General features: G+C 37.7%; 1 protein-coding gene and 1 long non-coding RNA gene across 7 annotated transcripts in view; one reads left to right on the top strand and one right to left on the bottom strand.

Moving 5' to 3' along the window:
- LOC105736307 (uncharacterized) overlaps window positions 1-11,652 on the bottom strand; it is a 44,540-nt gene extending 32,888 nt beyond the window's left edge. The window contains exon 1 of one of the 2 annotated variants that reach the window (XR_015291182.1): window positions 11,219-11,652. This is a non-coding gene — a long non-coding RNA (uncharacterized LOC105736307). The remainder of the gene's footprint in view (window positions 1-11,218) is intronic. The other variant, XR_015291181.1, reaches the window with a different exon arrangement.
- Window positions 1-12,411, top strand: part of Atpalpha (sodium/potassium-transporting ATPase subunit alpha) — a 118,684-nt gene that overhangs the window by 28,200 nt on the left and 78,073 nt on the right. The window lies entirely within an intron of this gene.

The raw sequence follows: 12,411 nt of genomic DNA, 5'->3' as shown, positions 1-12,411 counted from the left end.
AATGGAATATTGAATCTCTGATCTTTTGAAAAGAAAATGATTGATCTCTATTCCTTATATAACTCGCACTTCGCAACATTATCGATTAAATGCAAAATAATTATTTCCACTACACTATATATCCCACAAATACATATTACATTAATTTTCACAAGAAGAAAATTTATTCACATTTGCAACTAATTTTTCTCAAACATTTTCTCTAATTCGTCTATTTTCAAATGTTATCCCCTTACAATCATATCTGTTCAATTTTTACTTGGATCAAGCTCGTGGTTTAATAAAAGAATTCCAAGTGTAGGTGGAAATACCATATCTCCTGATTTTGCAAATGCTGCTTCGTCCATTTTCAAATGTTATTTCTTTATAATTATATTCGGCCAATTTTTCTTCCAATTCGTAGTCGGATCGATCGAGCTCATGATTTAATAAAAGAATTAGTTTTCTTCGAGCGTGGGTGGAAAAAATATCTTACACACCTGACCTTACGTTAAACGCGTTGGAAACGCCGCTTAACGTGCTTTAATGGCGCATAATAGCGCCAGGTATAATAGCGAGTCTGGCGGTACCACTCTCTCACGTATACACTTATAATATCGCCTAATGTTGCCCTAACGTTTTCCTCTAACCGTCGTATCGCACACCACGACTTGTTGTATCAACGCGAACGTTCAACCAGTTAAATGATTGTTACCGTGCTACTGAAACCGTATACACGCCCACACTATCTGGTGGCCACCTACAACCTTAATACACCTTTCGAAACAACGTTACGATGCACATCACAGTTGAGCTCAGGTGTTCACCTCTCGAGTTCAATTCGTTCTTTTAATCTCGTTTCATTTGTACTTTCCGCTCGTCAAGTTTTGGCGAATTTCGTTTTTTGAAACTAGATGATCAGTTCAGAGGTTAATCCTTATATTTAAGAAGGTTATTACCGATCAAGGTAACAAAAGTCCCTAGAATGTGATTATATTATATATATAGAATATACATTTTTCGAAATAACGTTACGATACACGATTGAGGTGTTCAGGTGTTCAGCTCTCGAGAATTTTTCGAATATTTCGTTCTTTTAATCTCGTTTCATTTGTATTTTCCGCTCGTCAAGTTTTGGCGAATTTCGTTTTTTGAAACTAGATGATCAGTTCAAAGGGTTAATCCTTATATTTAAGAAGGTTATTACCGATCAAGGTAACAAAAGTCCCTAGAATGTGATTATATTACACATATAGAATATAGACATCAAGAGTTCCTAGAATGTAATTATATTGTACATATATTTAATAATGTAAATAATAAAATATAAGATGGCGACTATATGGCGACATACGAATGCAAAGGGTTGAAGTTGAAGGTTTTTTTTTTGGCACGGAATTGCTTGATCGTTTATTTTCTTAAATAAGAGATTAGATTAGATTTCTTTTTACGTTTTTTCTTTATATTTCTCTCTCTCTCTCTCGTCGAAGAAACGTTGGTGTTTTAGGGATTCGGTCGAAATTCGATCGAAAAGTTTCACTTTATAGGTTAATTTCGCGTGGTATTAAAGGCGATGTGCCGCGTCGAATGTCCACACACAGAGCAGCCACAGAGTGTTGCCAACACGGGCTATCCTTGTTTTTCTATCGCGAGCCTTTTTCTATTTTTCCCCTCTCCGAATACCGACCGACTGTAAAAACAAAAACGCGCGATCTGTTATTCTTTTTTTTTTTTTTTTTTGTTATCCCTGAGGCGGAAAAAAACAGGGAACGAGATAAGGATCAAAGAGAAACGAGCGTCATAAACCATGTCGTAGAACGAAAACGTTCCCTTTCCATTGAAAAACGCTTGATGGAACGCGTAACGAGATTGAAACCGACAGAAACAGTGGTACGCAACAAATGGTGGCATGCATTTCCAGAGATGTGTCGTCGACCATGATAAACTTAACTTTTGGAGACAAAAAAAAAAAAAACACGTACTCGAAAAATGAAAAGTTATTAAATGGAACGAGACGAAATTTTAATTTGTCAATACTTCGTCACTCTTGGAAAATACACAAAATTGGAAATTTAAAAAAAAATCACTTTACATCGACTGCAAGTAGCACGTCCACGTATTGCACGATTCGTTCGTGACCGGTCGAATGCCGCAATCCGTGGCGAAAAACGTTTGCCACGTTCCTTTCCTTGCATCCTTGAGAAGTATCGAGAGTCGACTATTCCAACGCGATAAATTAGCACAGCGAGGAGGAGGGAGAGATCGGCAATGACGCGAGGAAAACGAATGGATTTGTGATATGAATCGCTTCTGAATTCAAAAAAATCGAATTAATAAAGCGAAGCTATTCCTCTTATTCTTTTTTCCAAATATCAATCCTCGGGTTAATATCTTTGGAATCGTCACGAAATAATTAATTAACAGACGTAGAGATGTGAAGAAGGGATTTGCTTTTCACGATTCCGATTGTGATAATAAAACTCTGTCATCACTGACCGGTCGAAGAGAGATTAAGTCGATCTTATTGTCCAATATTTTTTTTTAACACAAATCCGAACATCGAACCGATCACTCCTCTCGTATTAAAAGAAATTACGAAATACGCGAAAATGCTATTCGAAAAAAAAAAAAAAAAAAAAAAGATCGTCCCGTGTTCAACGTAAGTTCATTTCTCTCTCTCTCTCCTCCAATCATTCAGATCCTTCTTCTCAACACCTTCTCGAAAAATCGTCCAAGTCGAATCGAATCGAATCGAATCGAGTGAATTCCTCTCGCAACCGATTTTCTCATCCAGATTTCGTCTCGAATTTCGTTCTCCTTTCGTTGGCGCACAGTATGCCTCGCATACGCGTGTGGTGACCGTGACTGTATCTGCGTCGGAGGAAGAGGCGCATTACGCTCAATCTATCTCCGCTCCTCGTGATCGCCAGATCACGAAACAGAGACGAAAAACGCGCGGTGTGACTCACACGCAGCGCGCACACCTCTCCCCCTCCTTCTCCCTCGTGATATTTGACACGGTTTGGTCGGGAGGCACCGCTTCCGTGATCGCCGACACGCGAAAAGTCGGGTTCGACACCGCGTGAAATCGGATAGCGAGCGGTCGTACGTGATAACGGTTTAAAAAAAAAATTCGTGCACGAAGGAGGAGGGGGGTTATTTATTAACTTTATGCCGCCGATGATGATGATTGGTTGTATTACAATCGGGTTTATCGTCGTTCCATGATAATTTTTCTTTAATCGGTTCAGGTAAATTCTGATCAGAATTTTCTTTGCGAATGAATACGATGTATCGTGAATGTAACGTAGATTTCATGGAGAAAATTACGCTTTTACTTCCTCTAAGCTTAACTCTTGAATATCCAGCGTCGAGAAAACGTGTCGAAACAATTGTATATCTTGTATGGATCAAAGACACGTTGCTTTTGGTCGAGTTTTTTAATGATTTTTGAAGTTTAAACAGTAAATTTGAAAAATTTCTGATCAGAATTCTCTTTTCTCTCGCGTGTGAATGAATATGATACTCGATGTATCGCATGCTAATATTAATTTTATGGAAGAAAATAAATTAAGTCTTGGACACTACTCATTCGATATCGAAACAATTGTATATCTTGTATGGATCAAAGACACGTTGCTTTTGGTCGAGTTTTTTAATGATTTTTGAAGTTTAAATAGTAAATTTGAAAAATTTCTGATCAGAATTCTCTTTTCTCTCGCGTGTGAATGAATACGATACTCGATGTATCGCATGCTAATATTAATTTTATGGAAGAAAATAAATTAAGTCTTGGACACTACTCATTCGATATCGAAACAATTGTATATCTTGTATGGATCAAAGACACGTTGCTTTTGGTCGAGTTTTTTAATGATTTTTGAAGTTTAAATAGTAAATTTGAAAATTCTGATCAGAATTCTTGTTTCTTTTGTTTTTCATCGAGTTTTTTAATGATTAATCTAAATTAGATAATAAACACTTGTACATCTTCCCAAGTTTGTATGGGCCACGAGATTCGCTTTAGAAAACGATTTTATTACTTTTTATTGACAATTTTTCCAAGTTTATAGATAGTAAATTTGAAAATTCTGATCAGGATTCTTTTTTCTCTCGCGAAAAATCAATATAAATACTCAAAGGTATGTGTAAACTTTATGGAAGAAAATAAATTACACTAGTAAATTGCACTTTTACTCCCTCTAACCAAGTTTAATCTTAAACACGACCCATTGGACAAAACGTATACTCGAAACACTTATATATCTTCCCAAACTCGTATGGATTCACTTTAGGAAACGATCAAAGACACGTTGCTTATAAGAAAGCTTGGAACAAAGTTCGAAGGATCGAGGCGTTCTCGTACGTTACAACACCCTGTTAATAACTCAAATTTACAATAGACTTGGATAATTTTCTCGTTGCAAAGGGAAAACGGTGCAAGAAGGTCCCTCCTTGGAGGTTTCTCGTGTTTCCAAAGGATTGGCCCGGTTCTAACGGGGCGAGGCCTTGTGGCATATCGGCCGATTAGGGTCATTGGTTTTCCAAACCAGCGGAGCTGTTGCCGGGAAACGTTTCCACTGATAAAGCCTGGAAACACACCCTCTCTCCTCCTCGACATCGATCGTCCCCCGGATGCGTTCGCCCCCGCGTGAACTCGCGCGGAACAAGTCCCATTCCGCGAAATAAGAAGCTAATGCAGTGGCGAAAGAGTTACGATGAAGGGGGAAGAAGTGCTTTAAAAATATGGAAACGGATTGTGATAAGAAACGAAATTTTTTTTTTTTTATAAAACGATGCTTAAGAAAAAATTTGTCTCTATTTACCTGCAACTAATGGCGAGAACTTGGTTGTCGTAGAGAGAAAGAATTCTATTTGAGTATAACTCGGAAGAAGCTAACGCAGCAAGAAGTTATATTAGAGAAAAAGAGTCGTTTAATAAAGGTCTGTAGGTTGATAGAAACGATGTCCAAGAAATTGAAAATTTGTCTCTATTTAGGTGTAATTAATTAATTAATTTACGTATAACTTAGAAGAAGCTTAATGTAATAGGTGAGAGGTTGATTGATATATAAGAGTCGTTTAATAGGTCTGTAGGTTGACAGAGTAGAACCGATGTTTCTACGGAGGAAGTAAACTTACTTACTACGAGTTTCTTTATCTTTCATAAAAATACGAAAAAATAAATTTCAATGATACGAAAACTTTAATCAAACGTTATATGAGCAACTATAACTGTAAAGATTATTCGTAAAGCGTTCAATTGCAATAGCTTCGTCCAAAACGTTCGTTTCACCACGTTGATATTTATTCGTCAGACGTCCTATTCCACTTCATCTGACGCGTGGCTGCGAAAGGAAGGTCGAGCCATCGGTCGTCTTTTCTACTGCGGATCCTCGACCCGCTGTCTGACCACTCACCGGCCGAACTTACTTCGAGCGAATGCAATCGCCGACCTTTATCGTGCACGCTCCACTTAAATAATTAAAACAGAAAATTGGCGGTTGTGAAAGAACGTCCGGAATTCCGGCTGACTTCAATTACTCGCGGTATTATTACCAGGTACCTGAACGAGGTTTTTTATTTTATTCGAGTTAGTCGTATTTTTTTCTCTCTCTTTTTCGGAGGCTGAGAATTTTCTCGATTAGATAGTGGAAGGTGGTTGGGTAATGAACGGTATCTGGAAAATTTATGGCGAGGAAATTATTTTTCTCTTTGATTCCTCGATTGTTCGAGAGGATATCAGTACCCGAAAGGCAAGTATAAAATATATTTGAAAAATATAGGGAAGATGATATTTTATCGTGATTGTTTGTTTGCAAATATATACGTCCGTTTTGTCTGTTATAAAATTAAGAAAAATTTAAACCGTTATAACCGCGAGGACAGTGATTTCTTGCCAATGGATGAAAATATTTTTTCATTCATCCCTGGTATAATTCTCGAGATATCATTGGACAAAGAGAAAGGTAATTTTGTTTAATCGTTTACTATTTTCCTTGTCCCATCGGCTTATCCCAAAAGCCATTCCTGGAAGAATATAAATTTGAATTAATTTGAATCTTCCAAGTATAGACAATTTCTCTTCATACATCAATTCGGATAAAGCAAAGAATAAATTTCTATCCGTTCTCGTCGTGTCTTATATATCCTTTCATTTTTTTTTTTTTCAAAAAATTTCCAAAAGAGCATCAAATAACAATTGTTTTTCTTCTTCTTTTTTTTTTTTTTTTAAATATCTCGAGGGAAAAAATTATTAATATAACGCCTGGTTCCGAATCGAGTGGCGTTTTAAAATAGAGGAAAATTCAGAAGAGAGCGTGCGACACGTGAACAGTAAATCCGTGAGTGCATCGTGTGCACTTAAACGAGCTCAATCGTACGCGACCCCATTTAAATAAACGACGAATTGGATCCCGGAGTGTTTCCTCCTTCCCCTCCCCCTCCCCCGGCGTCACAGTTCACGCTGCTCGCCCACCACGTCGTTTTCCATCTCTCCCCCTATCCCAAGTTTCCCTTAAGCCCGCGAAATGGAATACACGTCCGCAGATCGGATCTCGAAAAGTGTCAACCGTGTGTTTCGCAACTTTTTAACCTCCCCGATTCTTCTTTCTGATTTGTGATCTCGAAACCGGTGCGTTCTCGAACGCATTCATTCGATGATTAAAGGTAAAAAAAAAAAAAAAGAAAAAAGTAAGCGAACGAGAGAAGCGAAAAGTTGTGGGGTCAAAACTTGTTGTAAAATTTTTTATTCTCGAGAAAAATGATAAAAATAAGAGGCAAGTAAGATTAATCAAATGATAATGTGATCAACTTATGCTAAACGAGAGGATATTTCGTATTTCGGATGAAAAATTAATTACGCGGAATTCGTTGCTATTCTCATCGCAACTGTCGAACCGAACGATGTCGATGTTTATTAAATGGTCGTTCTCGAAAAGGTGAAAAGCAAGTTGTTTTCTAATTCTTCGCGCGGATAAAGTAGATTCATCGAAGCACTCGAAATTCTTGTTTTCTTTTTTTTTTTTCCCGCAATAACTACAATAAAAATTGATAAAGAAATCAATCAAACTCTTTACAATCTCGTGGCGCAACGAGAAGCAGAAAGGGTAAAAATAAAAAGAACAAATACGATGCGATGTTTCATAGTCAAGAAAGACTTCGATCCTGTTCATCGAGCATAAAAGGCATAAAATCGAGATCGATCCGTCTTGGGAATTTGTCAAAAGTATCGAGAATACGATTGTGAAAAGAAAAAGGGAGAAAAATTATACGATGTCTCACAGGCTTTTTATTTTTAACCCTTTGCGCTCGTATAGTCGCCGTTCTACATTCCTCTTGTTACTTGATTGGTGACCTTCTTAACCCTTTCGTAGTAGCAATATAAATATTAATTATATATGAAATTTTGGATCAATTTTAGGAATTTTCTTAATAATTCAAATTGTTTCTGGATTCATTTTATCTATACATTATTGTCCAAATATTGATATTGCTACTACGAGCGACTATAATCGGTCTGCACAAAATGCGTATTGTACGATATGACAATCGATTTATCTTTCTCTGGAAACGTAGCATCAATTTTTTTTTTTTTTTTCAATAAACACCGTCGAAGCAACTCGAATTGCGAGGCGCTGACCATCTTTCTCGAGCAGTGTGCGGCGAAAAAGTCGCCAGTAGCGAAAGGGTTAACCTTTTGCACTCCGCTCACACGAACCAACAACTCGAGACGATTTGGTGAATTTCTTAAAACTAACTTAAAACGATTTCACGCACAAATTAACGTATAAAATTTTTATATTTTAATATTTTATCTATCTTTGCATATAAAGAAAGATAATTTGTTGAATATTAAAAGTTGCGTGATATTTTAATAATAAAGTAATTATTAAGAAGCATCCTCGGTTTGTCAAAAGGCAAATATCAGAATAAAATATCGTTACAAACAATCTTTACAATCCCAATAGGCATACTCTCATTTATTTTTATTTTTCATTTTCTCATACTATATCTCTATTTCTATCACTATTTTCTTTCTCTCTATTATCAATTTCTTTAATAAATATCCCAATAACTTGTTCTCACTGTCTATTATTCTTATTTTCCTCATTTTCTGCATCTCAATTTCTATCACTATTTTCTTTCTCTCTATCGTCAATTTCTTATCACGAATAGAAATAATTTCGTTATTTAATAACGAAAAATCTAACTCACCTCCACTTAACTCCACTTAAACCAATTTCATTACGCTATTCCATGCTTACAAAACTCAGACACTTTGAAAATAATATCTCTATCGCCACGACTGTCAAACTCGATCAAACATCAAACATATAGTTCAATCCGATCACGGTTTAATTTTAAATAAAAACCGTTCGACAGTATATTATTCTACACTTTATAAGATTGTATTTAAAGAGCTTACGAATCCGTCCACGAAGCGATATTTTAAAAAAACCAAACGTAAATAAATATTGTCGCTGCATCGATCCAAATAGTGCCCAAGAGTCATTATTGGAGCGCAAAGGGTTAAACACGAGCGCTTCCACGTGGAGAAGAAGCGGTCCCTCCTCGACGTGGAAGGTCGATCAACTCGTTCGAGAAGACGCGTCATTCATGGGGAAGTTGAGGCACGGCCTCGAAACAGCGGCTAGAGAGAGAGAGAGAGAAAGGTCGTCGATAGTATCCAATAACCTCGGGTATGTCGCGTCGCGTGAGACCGCCAGTCGCCGGTTTTCCGGTTCGAACTGGATGTAAGAAACGGCTGAGGAAGGGGGGAAGAAGCCGTCGTTCGTTTCTGTCGATCACCAAACTTTGCCATCTCGTGGTCCACGTGGCCGCCAAACGACGCCTCGTCCCATCTATCCTCTCTTTTTCCCAACGAATTTCGATCGTCGAAATCGGATGTATAGCGAAAGATATGTATATCGTAGGATTGTATTATAAAATTTTGGGAGAGGAAGTTAGAATTAAAAAAAATTGCGATCGATTTGTAGCAGACGAATTTCCTCTGCTCGATCGATCGTCGAAATCGAAGCTTCTCGATGTATAACGAGAGACGTAGGATTGTATTATAAAATTTTGGGAGAGGAAGTTAAAATTAAAAAAAAAATTGCGATTTGTAGCAGACGAATTTTCTCTGCTCGATCGATCGTCGAAATCGAAGTTTCTCGATGTATCGTAGGATTGTATTATAAAATTTTGGGAGAGGAAGTTGAAATTAAAAAAAAAATTGCGATCGATTTGTAGCAGACGAAGTGATTTCGAAGAAAGGAGAAGAATTTTGGAAGGAATACTTGTTGCCACGAGGTTCGCATCGATCCGATATCGACCCAAACGGTATATTTTCCTATTTCTCTACACCCTCTCCACTTGGATTTTTGATGCGGCGCCAGAACTAACGGTGTATTTTCAAGCCAGCTTTACCCTTTTGACACGGAACGACGTTTACACGTACCTCTTGGCAGCATTATTCCGGCAGAATTAGACTGTGGCGGAATTATTTATAACCGAGAATTTCTGTTTCAATTTTAACCTTCTCTAAGCTTGAATGAGCTTAATTCGACCGTCGTGTTTCGATTAATCAACCTTCTGATCGATCGATCAATTTAACGAAACGAAATTACAAAAAAAAATTCAAATTGCAGATAAGCACGAAAGAAATAATGTAAAATAATATTATAAAAAAAATTCGTTAATTTTTAACAAGTCAACAGAGAAAAAGGAATTTTGTATTTATCGGAAGGAAGATCGTTTTACGATCTATTTTTATCCTTTTCTTTTACGTTTAATTTAGAAATCGATATCTTAATCAGTAATAAAAAAAAAAAAAAAAAAAAAAAGGAAAGATCAATCATCTTCAAACACAGGAAAATTTCTTCTCTCGTGTTGACTCAACGATGCAAAGATCGGCCGATTAGATAAAGCTGACATTTTCGTTTCGCGTGTATACGTAGATATCTGAAGAGTCGATCGTTCTGTCTCTCGTGGGACATTAACGCGAAACAAATTGGAATATTAATCGCAACCGGCTCGAAATTTTCGATTCGAAAATCCACGATAAAATCCGGAACGATTTGATCGAGCATAAATTTTTCTCGAGATTGAATAAAAAAAAAAAAAAAAAAGAAAGAAAAAAAGTAAAAAAATACTCTTAGTGTATTATCGAACGAAAATTCAAAGGTTGATCGTTTACATAAGGAATACCATCGACCGAGTCATTCGAATGATAAATTCATGCAAATTTCCAGTTGAATGGCAATCTAAATGACATATAATTATATAACATTTAAGATTAAACTAAAAAGTGAAATTCAAAAGACGCTTTTATGGTTTCATATTTTTCTTCGTCGCGACTCGACGTGTTCTTAGTTACGACGCATATCGCATTTCGTTAACCCAGATAAATAATAACGAGAATAATAAATAATAATGCGAGAATCGGTTGGAATTGTGGTCACCTTTAACCCTTTCGTTGCCTCCCTCGACAAAAATTGCGACCTACAGATTCGCGGGAATCTTCTTCAATCTCCTAACATCTTCCAATCGACATTAATAAAACCTCTAATTTCATTTCATGCAAAGTAAATAATATTCAAGAAACTGTTATTCAAACTCTTGGAAACACCGTCAAACCAATATCCAACATTCTCGGGAACTTTTTCAATCTGTAACATATTCCAATCGACATTAATAAAATCTCTAATTTCATTTCATCCAAAGTAAATAATATTCAAGAAACTGTTATTCAAACTCTTGGAAACACCGTCAAACCAATATCCAACATTCTCGGGAACTTTTTCAATCTGTAACATATTCCAATCGACATTAATAAAATCTCTAATTTCATTTCATCCAAAGTAAATAATATTCAAGAAACTGTTATTCAAACTCTTGGAAACACCGTCAAACCAATATCCAACATTCTCGGGAACTTTTTCAATCTCTAACATATTCCAATCGACATTAATAAAACCTCTAATTTCATTTCATCCAAAGTAAATAACATTCAAGAAACTGTTTTTATTCAAACTCTTGGAAACTCCGTCAAACCAATACCACCGTATCGAATCCCAAACAATCCTAAACATTCCGCACGATTGAACACGATTCTCAACCCACCACCACCACCATCACCACCACCACCACCACCACCACCACCACCACCACCACCACCTTTTCCATCCGTGCAAAATTACTTCCCAAATCCTATCCAAACGTTTGAACGATGTCTCACCATCGGTGCGTCCTCCTCTCCATCTTGCCTCTCCACCTTTTCGCAACGCGTGCTCGTCCTCGCGTACATCTTCCTCGAAGCGTCGTCGTCGTCGTCGTTCACGGGTTCGTCATTCTCGACGAGGAAGAAGAAGACGGCTCGCCGCCACTCACTCGAGGATAAGAATATTAACTCTCGTACGTGGACACACATTGGAACAACACAAGAAGAAGAGGAGGAGGAGGAGGAGGAGAAAGAAGAAGAGCACACACGAGATACACACATACACACACACACACGAGACGACTGTGTATACGCGAAGGAAGAGATATCGGTGTCTGTGATTGAGGAAGTCGGGGATAAAAGGAGAGAGAACCTGATCGTCGGCCGGTCGGCCATTCAATAATTGCCGAGGCGCTAATCGAGGCGGACTTAACCGGGACCCAAGGCAGCCGGTTTACCGGTTCGAACCGGTGCGGGCGAGACGCCGCTTCGCCGACGATTCGGTGAATGGCGAGCTCGAACCAGAAAGAACCGGAGGCGTCATTCACGCGAGCGAGGAAGGACGGTGTCGTGCACGCATTGCTACGATGCTTTTAGACGAGGTTACAACGCCGGAGAAGAGAGAGAGAGAGAGACTCTCTCTCGGCGTGGCACACGCGGTTTTGTTTACAAACAGAACGGGAGGAGAGGAATTGGCGGGAAGGGCGATGGAAACGGTCTGGGATGGGAAAGGACTGTTAAAATTGGCAATGGGCGAGTAATTTATTGTTCACAAGCGTCGAATAATTGGAGATAAACGGAACAGGACGAGGCGATCCACGAGGTAATTTTGTTATTCGAGGAGAATTGTGAGTAAGATTTTTATTAAAGAAATTGTACTTTCGTCATTCGGTTTTTTGAAAGGGATAGCGGCGAAATTTTTGGGGGAGAGGTTTGACGAGTTTCTTTTACGTGTTTCATTGTTCGAAGCGTGGGATAATTGGAGATAATTTTGTTATTCGAGAATTTTGGTTAATTTCCCAGCGAGAGAGGGTTGGATCTGTGAGTAAATTTTTCAATGATTTCGAGCTGAGAATAAAATTGGTTGCTGAGATAATTTATTTCTTTGTTCGAATAATTGCAGATAATTGCAACGATCGAATGGATCGACGATTTTGTTATTCGAGAATTGTTAATCGAGATCGTTAAAGAAATTTTTCTTAATTTTTCAG

Source organism: Apis florea, unplaced genomic scaffold (genome assembly GCF_048593485.1).
Source record: "Apis florea isolate Af1SG1 unplaced genomic scaffold, ASM4859348v1 contig_2350_pilon, whole genome shotgun sequence".
In the NCBI taxonomy this organism is placed as follows: domain Eukaryota; kingdom Metazoa; phylum Arthropoda; class Insecta; order Hymenoptera; family Apidae; genus Apis; species Apis florea.
Note: the sequence above shows the minus strand (reverse complement) of the source record. Positions and strands in the feature narration are given on the sequence as shown.